This window comes from Marmota flaviventris, chromosome 1 (genome assembly GCF_047511675.1).
Source record: "Marmota flaviventris isolate mMarFla1 chromosome 1, mMarFla1.hap1, whole genome shotgun sequence".
Lineage (NCBI taxonomy): Eukaryota > Metazoa > Chordata > Mammalia > Rodentia > Sciuridae > Marmota > Marmota flaviventris.
Genome location: NC_092498.1, coordinates 208,988,371 through 209,009,776, shown reverse-complemented (window position 1 = coordinate 209,009,776; position 21,406 = coordinate 208,988,371). Strand labels below are relative to the sequence as shown.

Below are 21,406 nucleotides of genomic sequence, written 5' to 3'. Positions count from 1 at the left end.
CATAGAATATAATCCATAAACTTTTGATGACACTGGAAATATAAAATGTTTGCCTCTCTAATTCTGCCCCACGGAAAAATTATATTTATGACTAGATATTACTCCATTTTCTGCAGGAGACTGTCCAACCCTACCCACTTCTTTGGGTCTTGGCCCTGCCTTGCCTGATATGAATGCACATCCCTCTTGGGGGACTTTGGACATGGTCAAGTGGTGGCTAATTTTGGGTATCTCTTTGAGTGCATCAAGGGATGCTAGGAGAACTGGTAAGTTTTATTTCTCTGTCTCTGAACTAGGAGAGTGTTTCCAGAGATGACTGTCATTGAGTCACTGGACAGAATGATGACTCTCCCTCCCCATGAGCAAATCCATCCAGAAGTCCGGCCCTGCACTGAACAGGAAGCCAGAACAAGGGGAAGATCCCTGCTGGTTCTTCCCTCTGGAGCAGGTATATTCTCTCCTGCTGCAGCTGCTGGACATCTGACTCCAGTTCCTAGAGCCTCTGGATTCTAGCACTGGCCCCAGCATCCCTCTGGGTCCTGGTGTCTCTCCTCCTGGACTGGCTGCTGCACCATTGTCCTCCCTGGTTCTGAGGCCTCTGGCTTCTTGTACTGAGTCACGTGATTGGCTTCTCTGGCTCTCCAGCTGCAGACACTATTGTGGAAACACTCAGCCTCTGGGATCACGGGAGTCCATGGCATATCTGAACCTGTGTTTCCATCTGTCACCTGTCCACTTCCTCTGGAGAAGCCTAATGCCAAAGTGACCTGCATCAGGTAATAGGATGTGGGCAGACATGACCTGCTCCATGGGAAGAAGCTGTAAGAGGCTTGGGGGATTCCGCCACTCCCTTGTCTTCTTCTGTGTTGGAAGGGTGGGCTCCTCTCATGTGGGGGCCTTTTCCTTAGCCACCCTCCCAGAATGATGACACACCTGGGGCAAACACAGCTGGGTCAGAACCACACACCTTGAGGTCTGCAATGAAGGGGCCCAGGTTTTGTCCACAGGAAAACACTCTGACTTGGAGGGTGGTTTGTTTTCTGCAGATGACAGCAACACACTCCCCAGGTGATCTTCGGTGCCTCCAAATCCACCCTGGCTGTGGCATGTGTCAGAAGGTCCTTTCTGCTCCTGGCTGACTGACCTTCTGTCCTAAGTACACAGCGTTGTGCTTATGCAGTTGTCTGTTGATGGACACCTTTTTTTCTCACCTTTTTGCTACTGTGAGTAATGTTGCTTTGGATCTTGGTGATCAAGTCTCTTTTGAGACCCTGTTTTCCCTTCTATTGTGTGTATACACACAAGGTGGAATTGCTAAGTGATACAACACTTCTATGTCTAACCTGAGAAGTTGCCAAACCCTTCTGCAGTAGCTGTAACATTTACATTTCCAGGAATAATGGATGAGGATTCCAAATTATTAATTCACCAACATTGATATTTTCCTTTAAAATTTTTTTATTACTTTTTTCATTTTTAATTTTGTTGTTATTGACTCATTATTGTATATATTTTGGGGTATACAATGATATTGGATAAATGTGGACTTTATGTAATGATTAATGAAGATAATTAGCATATTTCACTTGCAATATGTATCATTTCTTTGTGATGAGATCAAAGTCTTTTCTTCTAGCTTTTTAAAAATACATATGATATATTATTAATTTTTGTCACCCTAGTATACAGCAGAACACCAGAATTCTTCCTGCCACTTAACATATCCATTGACTAACTTCTACCCTTTACCCCTCTTGCCTCTTCCATCCAGACCCTGCTAATCACTTTCAGCTTCCATGAGATCCACTTTTTCAGATCCACTTTTTCTTTCTGTCAGTGAAATTGATTAGTTTTCCTATGTTCATTTGAAGAGGTGTGAAGTGCATCTCACTGTGGTTTTGATTTGCATCAAGTCCAACTTTTGGTCTTCATAAGTAAGGTTTTATTTGGAGTCAGTCACACCTGCTCATCTGTGTGTTGTCTATGACAGCTGCCACCCTCATGGTAGAGCTGAGTTACTGTGCGAGACCTTCTGGCCTGTGAAAATACTTTGGAAAGTATTTTCCCCTTCACAGAAGTTTCCTGGACCCTCCATCAAGCAAGTAGGCAAGGTGAGAACCATGTTAATGAATGTCTCTCTCTCTCTTTCTCTCTCTCTCTCTCTCTCTCTCTCTCTCTCTGTGTGTGTGTGTGTGTGTGTGTGTGTGTGAACTTTCCTAGGTAAGAGCTCCTTGGTGGATGTTAGATATGATAGATGACAGTCCAGCACAGGTGTCCAAGTGCTCATCCTTGCAACCTGTATCTGTGTTGTTACCTGACCTTTAGCATAAAACTGTTAAAGCATGTTGTCTTTAAAGATTATAGTGAAAGCCAAAAAATGAAGTAGCTGATTATTATAAATGCCCTCTGTTCTGTATCCTTTGTTTATTGTGATGGTTAGATATTATTGAATAACAAACATTCTTAAATGCTGACAGTTTCATGTAATGGCTTTATTCAAATAGGACCAGATGGGAGGACTTATTCTGAGCTTGATTCAGTAAAAGTATATGCATGTTTGTGCAGGAGAGCTGTCGCCTGCTATCATAATACTGGGCAAGAATCCAGGATTGTTTGCAATTTATGCTCTGGTCATGATGATTGAAGTGATTCTTGAGTATGAAGGACATCCATGTAATGGATGATATTGATATTGCTCATTCACTACCCCTTTAGTTATTATAAAAAAATTCTGAAAGTTGTGGATAGCTCACTTAGAACAACAGAAGGATTCATTTTTTTTCTAGACAAAACTAGAAATTTTCAAGTAGAAATGGAAAATAAGTATTGCTCACCGATATTCAGTGAGCAAAACCCCTTACACATGGAGAGTACTCTTCCACTCTTCAGTGATTACGTTTGCAGTATGAAAATTCATATTTGCATAGCAATACAATAAACAATGCACAAGTCTATCTCATCACATTTAAGGTCCTCTCTGATTCTGAAGTGAGATAAATCAACCTATTATTTCTCATTTACTTTCTGTTGCAGCCTTCTCTTGGAGATGGAGATTACATAACTGGTTTTTCTCGTGGTAATCGTAGATACAGCAGACAGCAAGCTGCATAAGAAAACAGAATCCCAATAAAGAGAAGAAAAGCTTCTGCCAGTTAAAAAAATGAATTGGTTAAAAACTCACATTCTTAGGAAAAGCAGACAAAGACAGTGAGGCACAAAGGAATGATGAACCCAAGATAAAACTGTTGATCCTTACACATATCCTCCAGGATAAAACTATGCACATGACCTTCATTGTCAAGTGTGGGATTTTTCCACCTGAGGAGCACAGCACATGGCAAAGTATTTTTGTACAATTAAACCAAAGTTAACTTGATATGATCTATGTCCTTAAAAGAAACCATTCTTCAGAAATTCATGTTGTCCCATAAATAAATGAGATTTTCCAATCTTTCCAACCCATGATGGAAAACAAATTTGAAGGAGTGTGCAACCAAATAACAGTGAATGCTGTGTAGATGTCAGAGCAGAAATCTCATAAGGTGATTTACATACATTTTTTGGAGAAGTTAAAATGAAAGAAATGGAGATTCCAGAAAGTAAATAGGAGCCAGGTCTCATTCCACAATCTGGTCAAAATATTGTATTTTCTTGCTCTGAGGTTGCAAACCTTGCAATTAGCAATAGTTTTGAAGGTCCAAGATAATGAGAGCTTTTATAGTTTCTCAAAGAGTGTTTTCAGAGTGCTCTTGATGTCTTTACTCCTCAGACTGCAGATGAAGAGATTCAGCATAGGGGTGACCACAGTGTACATCACAGAGGCTGTGGCACTTGGGTGTGCATTTTGGGCAATAGAAGAACTAAGATACACATCCAGGAGTGTGCAATAGAATAAGGAGACCACAGAGAGGTGAGATGGACAGGTGGAGAAAGCTCTGTACTTGCCCTGAGCTGATGAGATTGCCAGAAGGAGGACACTATCTTAGAGTAGGAGTGAAGGATACCATCGAGGGGGCCACCAGCCAGCAGCACAGCTGCAACATATATCACCAGGTCATTAAGGAAAGTGTCAGAGCAGGCATGGTGGACCACCTGATTAGGTTCACAGAAAAACTGAGGGATTTTTTAGTCTGTGCAGAAGGGTAGTCACAGCACCATTAAGCTGTTCAATAAGGAATGGAGAGCACTCATGACCCAGGATGCCAGCACCAGAAATCCACAGAGCCTGGGGTTCATGATGAGTGTGTAGTGCAGGGGATGGCAGATGGCCACAAACCGGTCATAGGCCATCACAGCCAGTAGGAAGTTGTCCATCCCTACAAATAATGCAAAAAAGTAAATCTGTATAATGCAACCTACATAGGTAATGACTTTACTTTGCATCTGGATGTTCACCAGCATCTTGGGGATGGTGGTGGAGGTAAAGCAGATGTCCACAAAGGACAGGTTGGAGAGGAAGAAGTACATGGGCGTGTGCAGGTGGGGATCTGAGATGGTGGCCAGGATGATGAGCAGGTTCCCTGTGACCGTGACCAGGTACATGGAGAAGAAAAGCCCAAAGACGAGGGGCTGCCGTTCTGGTTTCTCTGAAATTCCCAGAAGAAGAAATTCTGAAATTTTTGTGTCATTTTGTGCTTCCATGTGCTTTGATTGACACCAGGAAAGAGAAAATTAACATCACTAATTTTTCTATCTGGTTCCCTTTAAGGCATCCCCCATGCCATCTCTAATTAGGAATTCTGGTCCCTGTCCACTTTTCACCAATGGATCATATACTATACAGTTTTATGAACTACACTTTTTTGAAAGTATGGGATATAAGTTGGGTCCAACCATAATCCTTGCACTTTCTAGGCAGTGAGCTTTTTAAATAAAAGATTCTTGCAGAAAAAAATACACATATGTAAGGAAATGAATAAAAATCAGGAGCTTAAGGAAGATTTTGAGAATTTTCACCATAAAGATATGATACATATTTGAACTGATATATTTTATTTTATTTTATTTTTTAAAATTTTTTTATTGTTGGTTGTTCAGAATTTTACATAGTTCTTTTTTTTAAATTTTTTTTTAATTTATTTTTTATTGGTTGTTCAAAACATTATAAAGCTCTTGACATATCATATTTCATACATTAGATTCAAGTTGGTTATGATCTCCCAATTTTACCCCAAATACAGATTGCAGAATCACATTGGTTACACATCCACATTTTTACATAATGCCCTATTAGTAACTGTTGTATTCTGCTACCTTTCCTATCCTCTACTATCCCCCCTCCCTCCCCTCCCATCTTCTCTCTCTACCCCATCCACTGTAATTCATTTCTCTCCTTGTTTATTTTTCCATTCCCCTCACAACCTCTTATATGTAATTTTGTATAACAATGAGGGTCTCCCTCCATTACCATGCAATTTCCCTTTTCTCTCCCTTTCCATCCCACCTCATCTATCTGTTTAATGTTAATCTTTTCTTCCTGCTCTTCCTCCCTGCTCTGTTCTTAGTTGCTCTCATTATATCAAAGAAGACATTTGGTATTTGTTTTTTAGGGATTGGCTAGCTTCACTAAGCATAATCTGCTCTAGTGCCATCCATTTCCCTGCAAATTCTATGATTTTGTCATTTTTTAGAGCTGCGTAATACTCCATGGTGTATAAATGCCACATTTTTTTTTATCCATTCATCTAATGAAGGGCATCTGGGTTGGTTCCACAGTCTAGCAATTGTGAATTGTGCTGCTATGAACATCGATGTAGCAGTATCCCTCTAGTACGCTCTTTTAAGGTCTTCAGGGAATAGAATAGTCCAAGAAGGGCAATAGCTGGGTCAAATGGTGGTTCCATTCCCAGCTTTCCCAGGAATCTCCATACTGCTTTCCAGATTGGCCGCACCAGTTTGCAGTCCCACCAGCAATGTACAAGAGTACTCTTTTCCCCACATCCTCTCCAGCACTTGTTGTTGTTTGACTTCATAATGGCTGCCAATCTTACTGGAGTGAGATGGTATCTTAGGGTGGTTTTGATTTGCATTTCTCTGACTGCTAGAGATGGTGAGCATTTTTTCATGTACTTGTTGATTGATTGTATGTCCTCCTCTGAGAAGTGTCTGTTCAGGTCTTTGGCCCATTTGTTGATTGGGCTATTTGTTTTCTTATTGTTTAATTTTTTGAGTTCTTTGTATACTCTGGATATTAGGGCTCTATCTGAAGTGTGAGGAGTAAAAATTTGTTCCCATGATGTAGGCTCCCTATTTACCTCTTTTATTATTTCTCTTGCTGAGAGAAAACTTTTCAGTTTAAGTAAGTCCCATTTGTTGATTCTTGTTATCAACTTTTGGGCTATGGGTGTCCTATTAAGGAATTAGGAGCCCGACCCTACAATATGTAGATCGGAGCCAACATTTTCTTCTGTCAGATGCAGAGTCTCTGATTTGATATCTAGCTCCTTGATCCACTTTGAGTTAACTTTTGTGCATGGCGAGAGGAGGGGATTCAGTTTCATTTTGTTGCATATGGATTTCCAGTTTTCCCAGCACCATTTGTTGAAGATGCTATCCTCCCTCCATTGCATGCTTTTAGCTCCTTTATCAAATATAAGATAGTTGTAGCTTTGTGGATTAGTCTCTGTGTCCTCTATTCTGTACCATTGGTCCACCCTCCTGTTTTGGTACCAGTACCATGCTGTTTTTGTTACTATTGCTCTGTAATATAGTTTTAAGTCTGGTATCGCTATACCGCCTGATTCGCACTTCCTGCTTAGAATTGCTTTTGCTATTCTGGGTCTTTTATTTTTCCATATAAATTTCATGATTGCTTTATCCATTTCTACAAGAAATGCTGTTGAGATTTTGATTCGGATTGCATTAAACCTATAGAGAACTTTTGGTAATATCGCCATTTTGATGATGTTCGTTCTGCCTATCCATGAACAGGGTATATTTTTCCATCTTCTAAGATCTTCTTCTACTTCTCTTTTTAGGGTTTTGTAGTTTTCATTGTATAAATCTTTCACCTCTTTTGTTAGGTTGATTCCCAAGTATTTTATTTTTTTTGAGGATATTGTGAATGGAGTGTTTTTCCTCATTTCCGTTTCAGAAGTTTTGTCGCTGATATACAGAAATGCCTTTGATTTATGCATGTTGATTTTATATCCTGCCACTTTGCTGAATTCATTTATTAGTTCTAGTAGTTTTTTTGTAGACCCTTTTGGGTCTTCTAGGTATAGAATCATATCTTCTGCAAATAGTGATAATTTAAGTTCTTCCTTTCCTATTTTTATGCCTTTAATTTCTTTCGTCTGTCTAATTGCTCTGGCCAGTGTTTCGAGAACTATATTGAATAGAAGTGGTGATAGAGGGCATCCCTGTCTTGTTCCAGATATTAGGTCGAATGCCTTCAATTTTTCTCCATTGAGAATGATGCTAGCCTGAGGCTTAGCATAGATAGCTTTTACAATGTCGAGGTAAGTTCCTGTTATCCCTAGTTTTTCTAATGTTTTGAACATAAAGGGATGCTGTACTTTGTCGAATGCTTTTTCTGCGTCTATATAGATGATCATATGGTTCTTATTTTTAAGTCTATTGATGTGGTGAATAACATTTATTGATTTCCGTATATTGAACCAGCCTTGCATCCCAGGGATGAATCCTACTTGATCATGGTGCACAATTTTTTTTGATGATGCCTTTGTATCCGATTCGCCAGAATTTTATTGAGGATTTTTGCATCTAGGTTCATCAGAGATATTGGTCTGTAGTTTTCTTTCTTTGAGGTGTCTTTGTCTGGTTTCAGAATCAGGGTGATGTTGGCCTCATAGAATGAATTTGGCAGAGCTCCTTCTTTTTCTATTTCCTGAAATAGCTTGAAAAGTATTGGTATTAATTCTTCCTTAAAGGTTTTTGTAAAACTCCGCTGTATACCCATCCGGTCCTGGGCTTTTCTTGGTTGGAAGTCTTTTGATTGCTTCTTCTATTTCATCTATTGTTATTGGTCTGTTTAAGTTGTGAGTATCCTCCTGACTCAGTCTGGGCAAATCATATGACTTAAGGAATTTATCGATGTCTTCACTATCTTCTATTTTATTGGAATATAGGTTTTCAAAATAATTTCTAATTGTCTTCTGTATTTCTGTAGTGTCTGTTGTGATATTGCCTTTTTCATCCCGTATGTTAGTAATTTGAGTTCTCTCTCTTCTTCTCTTCGTTAGCATGGCTAAGGGTCTGTCGATCTTATTTATTTTTTCAAAGAACCAACTTTTAGTTTTGTTAATTTTTTCAATAGTTTCTTTTGTTTCAATTTCGTTGATTTCCGCTCTGATTTTAATTATTTCTTGCCTTCTGCTACATTTGCTGTTGTTTTGCTCTTCCTTTTCTAGGGCTTTGAGATGAAGTGTGAGCTCATTTATTTGTTGGTTTTTCCTTTTTTTGAGGAATGACCTCCAGGTGATGAATTTCCCTCTTAAAACTGCTTTCATTGTGTCCCATAGATTCCGATATGTTGTGTCTGTATTTTCATTTATCTCTAAGAATTTTTTGATTTCCTCCTTTATGTCTTCTGTAACCCATTGATCTATTCAGTAACATTGTTCATTTTCCATGTGATGTAGGATTTTTCCTTCCTTCTTTTATCATTGATTTCCAGTTTCATTCCATTATGATCAGATAAAATGCATGGTATTATCTCCACCCCTCTATATTTACTGAGGGTTGCTCTATGGCATAATATATGGTCTATTTTTGAGAAGGATCCATGTGCTGCTGAGAAAAAAGTATATCCACTTGATGATGGTTGATATATTCTATATATGTCAGTTAAGTCTAGGTTGTTGATTGTGATATTGAGTTCTATAGTTTCTTTATTCAGCTTTTGTTTGGAGGATCTGTCCAATTGTGAGAGAGGTGTGTTGAAGTCACCCATAATTATTGGGTTGTGGTCTATTTGATTCTTGAACTTGAGGAGAATTTGTTTTATGAACGTCGCAGCACCATTATTTGGTGCATAAATATTGATAATTGTTATGTCTTGTTGGTGAATGGTTCCTTTTAACAGTATATAATGTCCTTCCTTATCCCTTTTGATTAATTTAGTCTTGAAGTCAATTTTATTCGATATGAGGATGGCCACCCCTGCTTGCTTACGAGGACTGTGTGCGTGGTATATTTTTTCCCAACCTTTCACCTTCAGCCTGTGTATGTCTTTTCCAATCAGATGTGTCTCCTGGAGGCAGCATATTGTTGGATTTGTTTTTTTAATCCATGTTACCAGCCTATGTCGCTTTATTGGAGAGTTTAAGCCATTAACGTTTAGAGTTACTATTGATATATGGTTTGTACTTCCAGCCATGTTTGATTATTTATCTTCTTTTTTTTTAAATTTTGTTTGTTTCTCCATGGTTAGCTTTCCCCCCACCCTCTGTCTTTATAGAGGCACTTCCCACTGATGGTTTTGGTTATTGTTTTTCATTTCTTCCTCGTTTAGTGTTTTGTTCAAGATGCTTTGCAATGCTGGTTTTCTGGCTGCAAATTCAAATTCTTTTAGCTTTTGTTTATCATGAAAGATTTTTATTTCGTTGTCGTACCTGAAGCTTAATTTTGCTGGATACAGAATTCTTGGTTGGCATCCATTGTCTTTCAGTGTTTGAAATACGTTGTTCCAGGATCTTCTCGCTTTCAGCGTCTGTGATGAAAAATCCGTTGTTAACCTTATTGGTTTACCCCTGAATGTAATCCGCCTCCTTTCTCTTGTAGTTTTTAATATTTTCTCTTTGTTCTGTATATTGGATATCTTCATAACAATGTGTCTTGGCGTTGGTCTACTGTGATTTTGTGTGCTCGGTGTCCTGTATGCATCTACAATTTGTATATCCATTTCCTTTTTTATTTCTGGAAAGTTTCCTGTAATTATTTCATTCAGAAGGTTACTCATTCCCTTGGTTTGAATCTCTGTACCTTCTTCTATCCCTATGACTCGTAGTTTTGGTTTTTTTTATGTTATCCCATATCTCTTGGATGTTTTTCTCGTGGTTTTTAACCAGCATTTCTGAGTTGGCTAGGCTCTTTTCAAGATGATATATTTTGTCTTCATTATCTGATGTTCTGGCTTCTACTTGCTCCACTCTTTTAGTGATACTCTCAATTGAGTTTTTAATTTGGTTTATCGTTTCCTTCATTTCTAGAATTATTGTTTGTTTTTTTTTAATAATCTCTATCTCCTGATAAAGATGCTTAACTTCTTCTTTTATCTGTTTATATAATTCATTTTCAAAGTGTTCTTTCACTGTTTGGATTTGCTGTCTCATATCTTCTTTAAGGTTCCATTCCATCTGTCTAAGGTGTTCCTTGAGTTCTTTATATGACCATTTTTCTGCTGACTCTAGGTCCTCCTGAATATTTAGGCTGTCCTTCATTGTTTGTACTCCTTTTCTTCCTTGCTTTTTTATGCTGCTCATGTTACTTCTTGTTCTGTTTGACTGCTGAGTTACTGTTTACTCTTATAAATTTATTTGATGCTTGGGAGGAAAGATATTAGAAGGGAAGGGAAGAAGTCACTAAAGAGAATGAGAGTAGGCAGGTAGAATTCAAGGAAGGGGGAATAAGAAAATTGAAAAGAAATGAAAAGACAAAAGAAACAAAAATAACAAAGATTAGATAATAAAGAAAGAAAGAAAAGATGAAAAAAATTTTTTTAACAAAAATAATAATGATAATAAATAAAATTAAAATTAAAATTTAAATAATAATAATAATAAAATTAAAAAATTAAAAAAAAATTAGAAACATTGAAAAAAAGTTAAAGAACAACAACAAATAAAAATTGAAAATGAAAGAAAAAGAAGAAAAAAAAGAAAAAGAAAATAAAATGATAATAATAATAATAATAAATGCAGTCCTAGAGTTCTATTAACTTCTCTTCCAGTAGGTGGAGCTGTGCCCACTGGGCCAAGCTTCTCCTCTCAATAGGTGGGAACCATTCACTGTGCAGCAGCTCTTTCTCCTAGACTGGGCGGGTCTCCAATCCTGAGTGTCTAGGGCCTTGTCTTGTGTTTCCTCAAGCCAGGCCGTGCTCACCTGTGGTGCTCACCACAATACTGGCTACACACCAGGTCTGCTGCTCCTGGGAGCCCTGTTTTCATGAACACCTGGGCTCACTCTCCCTGTCTGCCTCCCTCAGACCCTAAGTTTGTAGAGCTTGGGGCTGAGATCCCCCAGCGAATTTGCTTGCCCTCCTGTAGCCACGCCCCCGGTAGCTGGTGCAAGAGACCTCAGTTGTCAGCACTGGTGGGAGCGGTAGCCGGGAGTTCCGCGCCGCGAGTCCCGCGCCACTCCTGATTCCCTCGGTCTGGTTATTGCATTCACAGGAGAGCTGGGAGTGGCCCTTAAGGTTTCCCCGCTGTGTGGAGAGATATGGCTAGGGGATTACACACCTGTCGCGCTGGTTTCAATGCAGTTATCTCCTCTGCCCGAGACACCATTTCTCTGCCATGGTGGTATCCCATGCAAATGGTGACCGTTCGTTCCCTTTGCCGGGTGACCAATGCAACGGGTGGGTCCTGACTGTCTCTCCCAATCCCCGTTTAAGTACTGTGGCCACTGCCTATGAAGGCTCGGTTGGCTTTTACCTCTGTAAGTTCCTAAGGGCTGACCAATTATTTCAGCGGGATCATTAGTGCTGAGTCACACGAAGCAGGCGAACTGGAGCTTAATTGCCTCCAATTCGGGCTCTGTGTGTGTGTTCTGAGGGGCCCAGCCTGTATACCCCAGATCCACGTCAGCTCAGCATTGCCTAGTGATCCTGAGCAAACAGCATTTAGACAGTTTACGGCTCCCTATGCCCGCACAGTTGAAGATGTCAGAGACTTGATCTCTCTGCGCCTGCCACCATGTTAGATCTCCTCAATGATATTCATGTTGCCCTTACAGCTTCCTGGCATAAGCAAGTTCTTGGGATTATACAAACTGCTGCTTCTGTTTCCACTCCAGATTTCTAGAAATGAAACCCTGCCACTGTCGCCTCCGCTTCTGGGCCGCGCTCACGGGCGCCGCACTCGTCTGAGACCATAGCAGAGCCGCCCTGGCCTCCGCAGCTCCTCAGCCCGGTGCCTGGCCCCTGGGGCCGAAGCGGCTGCCGCCGCGTGTTGAGAGCCACAGCCGAAGGGGCCCCAGCAAACTTCCAGCTGCCAGCAAACTTCCAGCTGCCGGCTGATGATTGGCTCACAGCGGCCCCAGCAACATCTAGCTGATTGGCTCCTCTGCGGTGATGCTCATTGGGCTGTTTCCCTGCCCTTTCAGACTACGGAGCTGCTCATTGGGGGACTTTTTTGGCTTCGCCCACGTGACCCAGCCAATCGGCCTCAAGAGCAGGAGGATTGTGGGAGGTGGAGAGAAGCTTGTGTGGGAGAGAGAGGCTTGTGGAAAGCCCCTGGTGGCATTTGAGGCTCTGAGGGTTTTTCCTGAGAGGCTGTTTTGTTTGGCGTGTGTGGTTCTAAAAATAAAGTTAGTTTCTTTTGACAAGTGGCTCCTGATTGTGCCCAGCCAGACTGCGGCATTTGGTGGCTCGCACGGGGAGCGACTGAGGGTAATTGAAACTGCTCGCCCCTGAGGGCAGGGCGAGAGGATGGGTAGCCATTTTAAGATTCCTCTTTTACTTTGCTTCACTTTTGTTTTAAGTTGCCTGTCCCTGGAGATGAGTGAGACGGAAGAAAAACCGCTCACATCTGAGGAAAAACTATTTACGTCTGAGGAACAGATAGGGAGAAAGAACGGATGCACATGTCAGGAGGATAGAAAGGCTATAATGACTTTTTGTTGTTCCCTTTTTATTTCATTCTGTCTCGGTTTTGTTTGGCGTCATCTTGTTGGGTTGTATTATAGTAGAAATACGGGATCAGAAATTAGCAAAAAACAAACTGAAAGAGTGTTAAGTAAATTGTTAGAGGAAGGAGGCATCTCAGTAAAATCAAGAACAGTCAGGGCATACATTGATACAATACAAAAATGTAGCCCATGGCTTTTTAAGGAGGAGTTGTTAAATATATCACAATGGAACCATCATGGTGAAGATTTAAAAAGAATAGAAAAGAAAAGCCCAGGGACTCTGCCAGTTGGCACATTGCCATTGTGGACGTTCATATCTTGTTTGCTTAGTCCAAAGCCTTCAGTTCAGACAATGGTAGAGGAAGGAGAAGACATAATGATTCAAGTAAAAGAGAAGGCCTCTCAAGCTAGTCAGACAGAGGAAAAGATTCAAGTAAAAGAGAAGGCCTCTCAAGCTAGTCAGACAGAGGAAAAGATTCAAGTAAAAGAGAAGGCCTCTCAAGCTAGTCAGAGAGAGAAAGAAAGTGTAAAACAGAAAAAGCCATCAGGGGGAAAGTTACAACAGGAGACTGCTACTAACACCTTTCTATCACCAGAGCGTGTAAGTGTCCAACCAACAGCACCACCTCTACAGGAGACTGCTACTAACACCTTTCTATCACCAGAGGACGTAAGTATCCAATTAACAAGGCCACCTCCATATGCTGGGAGGTCCCCAACCCCCGCAGTTGATAGTTGGGATCCTGAGACAAGATCTCAAATATTAACATGCCCTGTATTTGAGGCAGGAGGGCAGCGATTTTACCAAGTTTTAAATTTCAAAACAGTGAAGCAGCTAAAAGAGGCTGTAACAACCTATGGTCCTCAAGCACCCTTCACTGTAAGCATGGTCGAATCCATTAACAACTTGAACATGACGCCAGCAGATTGGGCTAATATGTGTAAAGCTGTGCTAAATGGAGGACAATACCTGTTATGGAAGGTTGCCAATGAGGAATTTTGCAAGGAGACGGCTAGGCGAAATGCAGCAGCTGGTTATCCTCAGAGAAATCTAGATATGTTGTTAGGAAAGGGACCTTATGAGGATCAGCAGCAACAAATTGCATATGATCCTGGTGTATATGCACAAATTGCTGTAGATGCAATTAAGGCATGGAAGACTTTACAAGGACATGGAGGTTTACAAGGTCAATTATCTAAGGTAATACAAGGAGCTAATGAACCTTATGCTGAATTTGTAGATAGGCTTATTCAAACAGCTACCAGAGTTTTTGGGAATACAGAAGAAGCAATGCCATTACTAAAACACCTGGCTTATGAGCAAGCGAATCGTTGGTGCAGAGATATCATTAGACCATGGAAACATGAAGATTTAAACACATATATTAAATTATGTAGAGATATTAATGAACAAGAGCAAGTCGTGGCAGCTGCAGTAAAACAGGCTTTAGATGCCAGAGACATTAATGAACAAGGGCAAATTGTGGCAGCTGCAGTAAAACAGGCGTTAGATGCCAGGCCAAGAACATGCTACAATTGTGAACAAACAGGACATTTTAAAAGGAATTGCCCCATTGGTGGAGGGTTTAACAAAACTAGGTATCAAAGGAGTAGAATACCAGGTATTTGCCCACGATGCCGTAGAGGGAGACATTGGGCTAATGAATGCTGTTCTCAAACCACCATAGAGGGTACTCCATTATCAAAAAATGAACAAGGACCAGGTGTTTATCCACGATATCGTGGAGAAAGGCATCGGGCTCCATTGCCAAAAAATGGACAGGGGGGCCCAATGCTCCGGGGCCCCAAACCACAAATATACGGAGCACTGGAGGAACCCAGCAACCCCATCAGGGTAGTGCCCACGACACATTGTCCATCAGATCCCTCATCAGACAAACCAGAGGGAGCGCAGGGTTGGACATCTGCGCCTCCACCAGAGCAGTACTAACTCCAGAGATGGGAGTTCAAATCATTCCCACAGGGGTGAAAGGACCTCTTCCCAAAGGAACAGTAGGCTTATTATTGGGACGCAGCTCTTCTACTCTAAAAGGACTTATGATAAGTCCTGGGGTAATTGATCCCGATTATGAAGGTGAAATAAAAATTATAGCCAGTTCTCCAAAGGGTATATCAGTAATTTCACCAGGAGATAGAATAGCACAGTTACCAATAATACCCAGCCTACATGATAAATTTTCCATTCGTACTGTAGAAAGAGGTTCCAAGGGATTAGGCTCCACAGGTGTAGACTGGGCTATGCTTTCTTTAAATTTAGATTCTCGCCCCATGCTAAAACTAAATATTCAAGGACATGAATTTAATGGGCTACTGGATACAGGTGCAGACCTTAGCATCATCTCTCATCAAGAATGGCCAAAACATTGACCATTACAACCAGCCACTCAAACTCTTCGAGGCCTAGGAGTGGCGACTAATCCCCATAGAAGTGCAATGGTATTAGATTGAAAGGATCCTGAAGGATGTGAAGGAACTATACAGCCATATGTATTGGATCATCTTCCCGTAAATTTATGGGGACGAGATGTCCTAGATCAATTAGGTTTGACATTAACAAATAACATCAACAAAAATGCACCCACTATTATGACTAGACAAGGTTTTAGGAAAGGAAAAAGATTAGAAAAACAAGAACAAGGTATAGCAGCACCAATACAAATAGATTAAGGAACAGACAGACATGGGTTGGATTTTCAGAAAGGGCCACTGAGACAATAAAAATTACTTGGAAATCAGAAAGACCAGTATGGGTTCCTCAGTGACCCCTGACTAAAGAAAAGATACAAGCAGCCCATGACCTGGTCAAACAACAATTAGCAGAAGGACATATACAACCTTCTGTATCTCCCCATAATACTCCCATTTTTGTCATCAAAAAGAAATCTGGTAAATGGAGATTATTGCAAGATTTAAGAGCCATTAATAATGAGATGATTATTATGGGACCTGCTCAATCAGGGATTCCTCAATTGTCTGCTTTGCCAAAAACCTGGTATGTTTTAGTTATAGATATTAAAGATTGCTTTTTTTCAATTCCAATTCATCCTGAGGATAGTCCACGTTTTGCATTTACTATCCCTGCACTGAATCATGAAGGTCCTGATCAGAGATATGAATGGAAAGTACTCCCTCAAGGGATGGATAACAGCCCAACTATGTGTCAAATTTATGTTAACAAAGTAATCCAGCCACTTAGAAATCAAAATCCTGAACTACAAATATTTCACTATATGGATGATGTATTATTAGCACACAAAGATAAAAACACATTGCTAGAATGTTATGCCACACTTACAAACTTATTAAAATATTATAATCTAGAGATAGCAATAGATAAAGTACAATTAAATTTTCCAATTAATTATTTAGGAGTTCTATTATCCTCAACCATGGTCCGTCCACCAAAAATTCAAATACGAGTAGATCAACTCAAATCACTTAATGACTTTCAAAAGTTATTAGGAGACATAAATTGGATAAAGCCTTATTTAGGTATACCAACAGGAGAGTTGGGACCTTTATTTGATATCCTAAAAGGTCCATTAGATCCAAATTCACCCCGAATGTTAACACCTGAAGCAAGAAAGGCATTAAAAATCATTGAAACATATATGGAAAATATGCATTTGGACAGAATTGATATAAGGTTGCCTTTATTATTTATTGTACTACCAACAAAAAATATTCCTACAGGAGTATTTTGGCAAGAAGGTCCATTATTATGGATACATTTATCTTATTCTCCTAACACTATTCTTACTAGGTATCCTGAGGCTGTAGGACAATTAATACTCAAAGGAATAAAAGCAGCAAAGGGAGTGTTTGGAATTTCTCCCAATAAAATTATTACTCCATATACTATGAATCAAATTGATGAGTTAGCTAATGAGTTAAATACTTGGGCAATAATCATGTGCAAATCTAATGTTTCATTTGATAACCACTTACCATCTAATCCTTTATTGTCTTTTTGGTCATTGCATCCTGTAATTTTTCCAAAAATGACAAGAAAAACACCTATCATGAATGCTCCAAATATATTCACTGATGGGTCAAATAATGGTACAGCAGCAGTAGTTACCCCTGATCAAACTTTTACATTTTTAGTACCCAAACAATCAGCTCAAAAGGTAGAGCTTAATGCAGTTTTACAAGCTTTTGTGATGTTTAAAGATTCTGTATTTAATTTATTTTCTGATAGTCAGTATGTAGTTAATGCTATAGTATCTCTTGAAGATGCTGGTAGGATTTCCCCTTCTTCTACTGTTTTCTCTTTGCTTTCCACTATACAAAGTCTAATCTGGGACAGAAAAGATCCATTCTTTATAGGACATATCAGGGCACATACAGGATTGCCTGGAGCCCTTAGTTTGGGCAATGATTTAGCAGATAAAACTACACATGACATACATATTTTCTCTACACTAGAAGAAGCTATAAATTTTCATAAAAAGTTCCATGTCAATGCTAATACTTTACAAAAGCGTTTTAAAATAACTAAGGAACAAGCTAGACAAATAATAAAACAATGTCAAAATTGTGTGACCTTTTTACCACAAGTTAATCTTGGAGTCAATCCTAGAGGATTGATACCTAACCATATTTGGCAGATGGACGTCACACACTTGCCAGAATTTGGGAAATTAAAATATTTGCATGTTACAGTTGATACTTCTTCTGGATTTTTGATGGGCTCCCTTCATGCCGGAGAAAAAACTAAAGATGTTACAGCTCATTGCTTACAAAATTTTGCCACTGTGGGTGTTCCAAAACAGTTAAAAACAGATAATGCCCCTGGTTATACTTCTACCTCTTTTAAACAATTTTGCTCAACATTTGGCATTACTCATATAACAGGAATCCCATACAATCCACAGGGACAAGGCACAGTTGAAAGAGCTCATCAAACTATTAAAATGTACTTATTAAAGCAAAAAGAAGGAATTGGGAAGGGGTATATATTCCCCAAAGATAAACTTAAAATAACCCTTTTTACTCTAAACTTTTTAAATTTGGATTCATCAGGACTTAGTGCTGCGGAAAGGCATATGTGTCCAAAAAATGTACATAAGCCCAAGGTACTTTGGAAGGATATTCTAACAGGACAATGGAAAGGTCCTGACCCAGTAATTGTCTGGAGTCGAGGGTCTGTTTGTGTGTTTCCACAGGGAGAACAGCAGCCGATTTGGATTCCAGAGAGATTAACCAAGGTCCTGACCCAGTGATTGTCTGGAGTCGGGGGTCTGTTTATGTGTTTCCACAGGGAGAACAGCAGCCAATTTGGATTCCAGAAAGATTAACTAAAGCAATTTCTACAGACCAAAAAGAAGATGATTTGGCTCAAATCCATAACAACTGATATCCAAAACTCCAGATTGGCTATTCTTACATCTGCAACAGAACCAGGATGCTTTTTTCAATATCTATTTTATTATTGCCCTTTGCCATATCATGAAGTTCTATTTTGTTTTTTGAGCTCATACAGACCTAGGTTGCTGATCAGTTCTATTTTTTGACTATAGAGTTTTTAAACATTGCAATGGAGATTTAACCTGTGAAAAGTTATAAGGCCTTTACTATAATGTTATGTGTTGTATGTATTATATTATGTGTGCACACTTGTGTTTTGTGTTATATGTTTGAATGTATGTATGTCCATATATCATATATGATGAGCGCTCATGATAAAATGGATCCAAATATTTTTTTCACGTGATTTATATGGTTTAATTTAAATTGGGTAAACAACTGTTGAGGATTGTTTTAATATGTAAACAAAAAAGAAGGTTAACAGATCTGTTTATTTACTTTCACCTTTCCTTTTCATTATATTTAATAATTCTCTTAAAGATAATGTAAATTGTTAAGAAAATTGTTTTCTTTTAGTGCCTTCTGTAATGTTACATAATTTTTTCTTTAGCAATTCTTTATTGCCAGAATTCCTATCTTCATCCCAGTGCCGGTGAAGACAATGTAAATTGTTAAGAAAATTGTTTTCTTTTAGTGCCTTCTGGAATGTTACATAATTTTTTCTTTAGCCATTATTGCCAGAATTCCTATCTTCATCCCAGTGCTGGTGAAGTCAAAGATAAAACCAATCTACAGCTTCTGCAATAGCCATCACTGAACTGCTTGCAGAACTTGCCTGGACACATTGTGAACTCACCTGTATGCATTGTGAACTATCTGTTGGTGCAGCGACTTGTGGTAGTGTTGGGGTATTTTTTGCTGATGATGTCATTGGTGGTACAATTTTTCCAAAAGGAGCCGTCAATTGGCTTGGTGTATCTTCCTCCCTTCTGCTTGTCATGATCGTCCAGCTAAAATTTGGGGGCCAACAGAGGTGAGGCAAAGAACCTCACCCCCCCCGCTGGTACAAAGACCTCTCCACAGGTGTGGCTGTATACTGGACCGGTAGTCAGTGACGGGTAAGATCCAATTGCAATGGTACCAACCTAAAGACCATATGTACTATTGGACAACCTAAGGCATGCACGGTCCCTAAGCCACATGCTTGTTGTTTAAACAGAGAGGGGGAGATGTTGAGAGCCACAGCCGAAGGGGCCCCAGCAAACTTCCAGCTGCCAGCAAACTTCCAGCTGCCGGCTGATGATTGGCTCACAGCGGCCCCAGCAACATCTAGCTGATTGGCTCCTCTGCAGTGATGCTCATTGGGCTGTTTCCCTGCCCTTTCAGACCACGGAGCTGCTCATTGGGGGACTTTTTTGGCTCCACCCACGTGACCCAGCCAATCGGCCTCAAGAGCAGGAGGATTGTGGGAGGTGGAGAGAAGCTTGTGTGGGAGAGAGAGGCTTGTGGAAAGCCCCTGGTGGCAGTTGAGGCTCCGAGGGTTTTTCCTGAGAGGCTGTTTTGTTTGGCGTGTGTGGTTCTAAAAATAAAGTTAGTTTCTTTTGACAAGTGGCTCCTGATTGTGCCCAGCCAGACTGCGGCAGCCGCGGCTCTCCGTCCCCCTCCTCCGGAGCACGGGTCCCCTGGCAGGGGGGTGCAGAACAACCCCAGAGCAGGCTCTGCCCGAAGGTGCAGCGGTGAACAGGCCACCGAGGCGCTCGAGGCTGCAGTCCAGCCTTCGGAGGACAGGGCTCGGCACGCAGCCCAGCTCCAACCTCTAGATGCTGCTGCCGGACAATGCATACAGAGCCATCAAGACAGCAAGCAGAAAGCAAATGGCGGCTCCTGCGGATGGATTTTCGGCACAGAAACCACAGCCCCGCCAATAATCCCAATCCACAAACTCTCCCTGTATAAAATATATTCAAAAAAAAAAAAAAAGAAAAAAAGGCGGGGCACACTGAGCTTTCTTTACCTCGGGTACTTACAATCCACTGCTGATTACACATTCAGCTTCTCTGCCCGGAGTGAAGCGAAAGAGGAAGCAGCCATAGTTCTTGATATATCATATTTCACACTTTGATTCAAGTGGGTTATGAACTCCCATTTTTACCCCGTATACAAATTGCAGAATCACATCAGTTACACATCCATTGATTTACATATTGCCATACTAGTGTCTGTTGTATTCTGCTGCCTTTCCATTTTAAATTTATATAATGTCTACATGTATTAAAACAACACATGGCATCCCCTAAGTACATAGAGTTTCAATTTATTAGTTAAAATATTAAAAAGACAGGGTGAATTCCACATTTGTATACATCTATAAAGTGCCAATTTATAAAAACCATAAATAGACACGGGTAAGGCTGGTGTTATCCAGCAAGGTGAAAGGGGAAGGAGAAGGGACTAGGAACTGAAATGGAACATTATTTTCCATGCATGTGTGATTATGTCAATATGAACCTCATTGTTATGTACTACAGCTATAAGGCACTAGTGCAAACATTAAAAATAAAAACAAACTTCAAAAAGAAATGATCCTATAACATATCAGATGGTAATAATTGTCATAAAGAAAACATTGATAGGTAAAAAGAGTGGATGGGAGTGCTATTATTTATGGGGCACAGGCAAGACAGGCTAATATGATGATTTTTAAGTAGAGATCTCAAGATAGAATGATGAGATTGTCCACAGAGGTGTGTGCCTGTCTGGAAGAGTTGAGTAGTGCAAAGGTCCTGTGGGTGATGCTCTTTCAAAACCAAGCCATGCTGTCAACCAGAACAAACAGGAGGAGATCAGAGAAGGACCCAGTATGAGAACAGGGAGGAAGGAGGTGGCTTCCTTGACACAGCTGAAAGGTTGTGATTTCAAGATGCAGTGGGTCCTTTGTCCACATATTGTTCCTTATTTTCTGTTTTAAGCAGATTTACTGAAGGATAGTTATATCTGAAGAGCTGCGTGTATGTAATATGTACAATGTGATGAGTTCAGACACACGGAGCCCAGGTGCCTCTTATGCAATCAGTGCTATAGACATACTCATCACCAGAGTGTCCTTTTCAATTTTGTTTTGTTGTTTTCTGTGGTAAAAACGATTAGCATGAGATCTAACCTCATAGCAGGACTTCAAGTGTAGAGTGTCATTTGTTACTGCCTGGCCCTGTGTTGCACATCAGGTGTCTGGAAATGAATGATCTTATATAAGCCTGACTGGATA

The 21,406-nt window shown here is 40.2% G+C and overlaps 1 pseudogene; it reads right to left on the bottom strand.

Annotated features, from left to right (window-relative positions):
• Positions 1 to 3,715: 3,715 nt before the first annotated feature.
• Positions 3,716 to 4,641, bottom strand: LOC114107825 (olfactory receptor 7A17-like; annotated as a pseudogene).
• Positions 4,642 to 21,406: the final 16,765 nt, after the last annotated feature.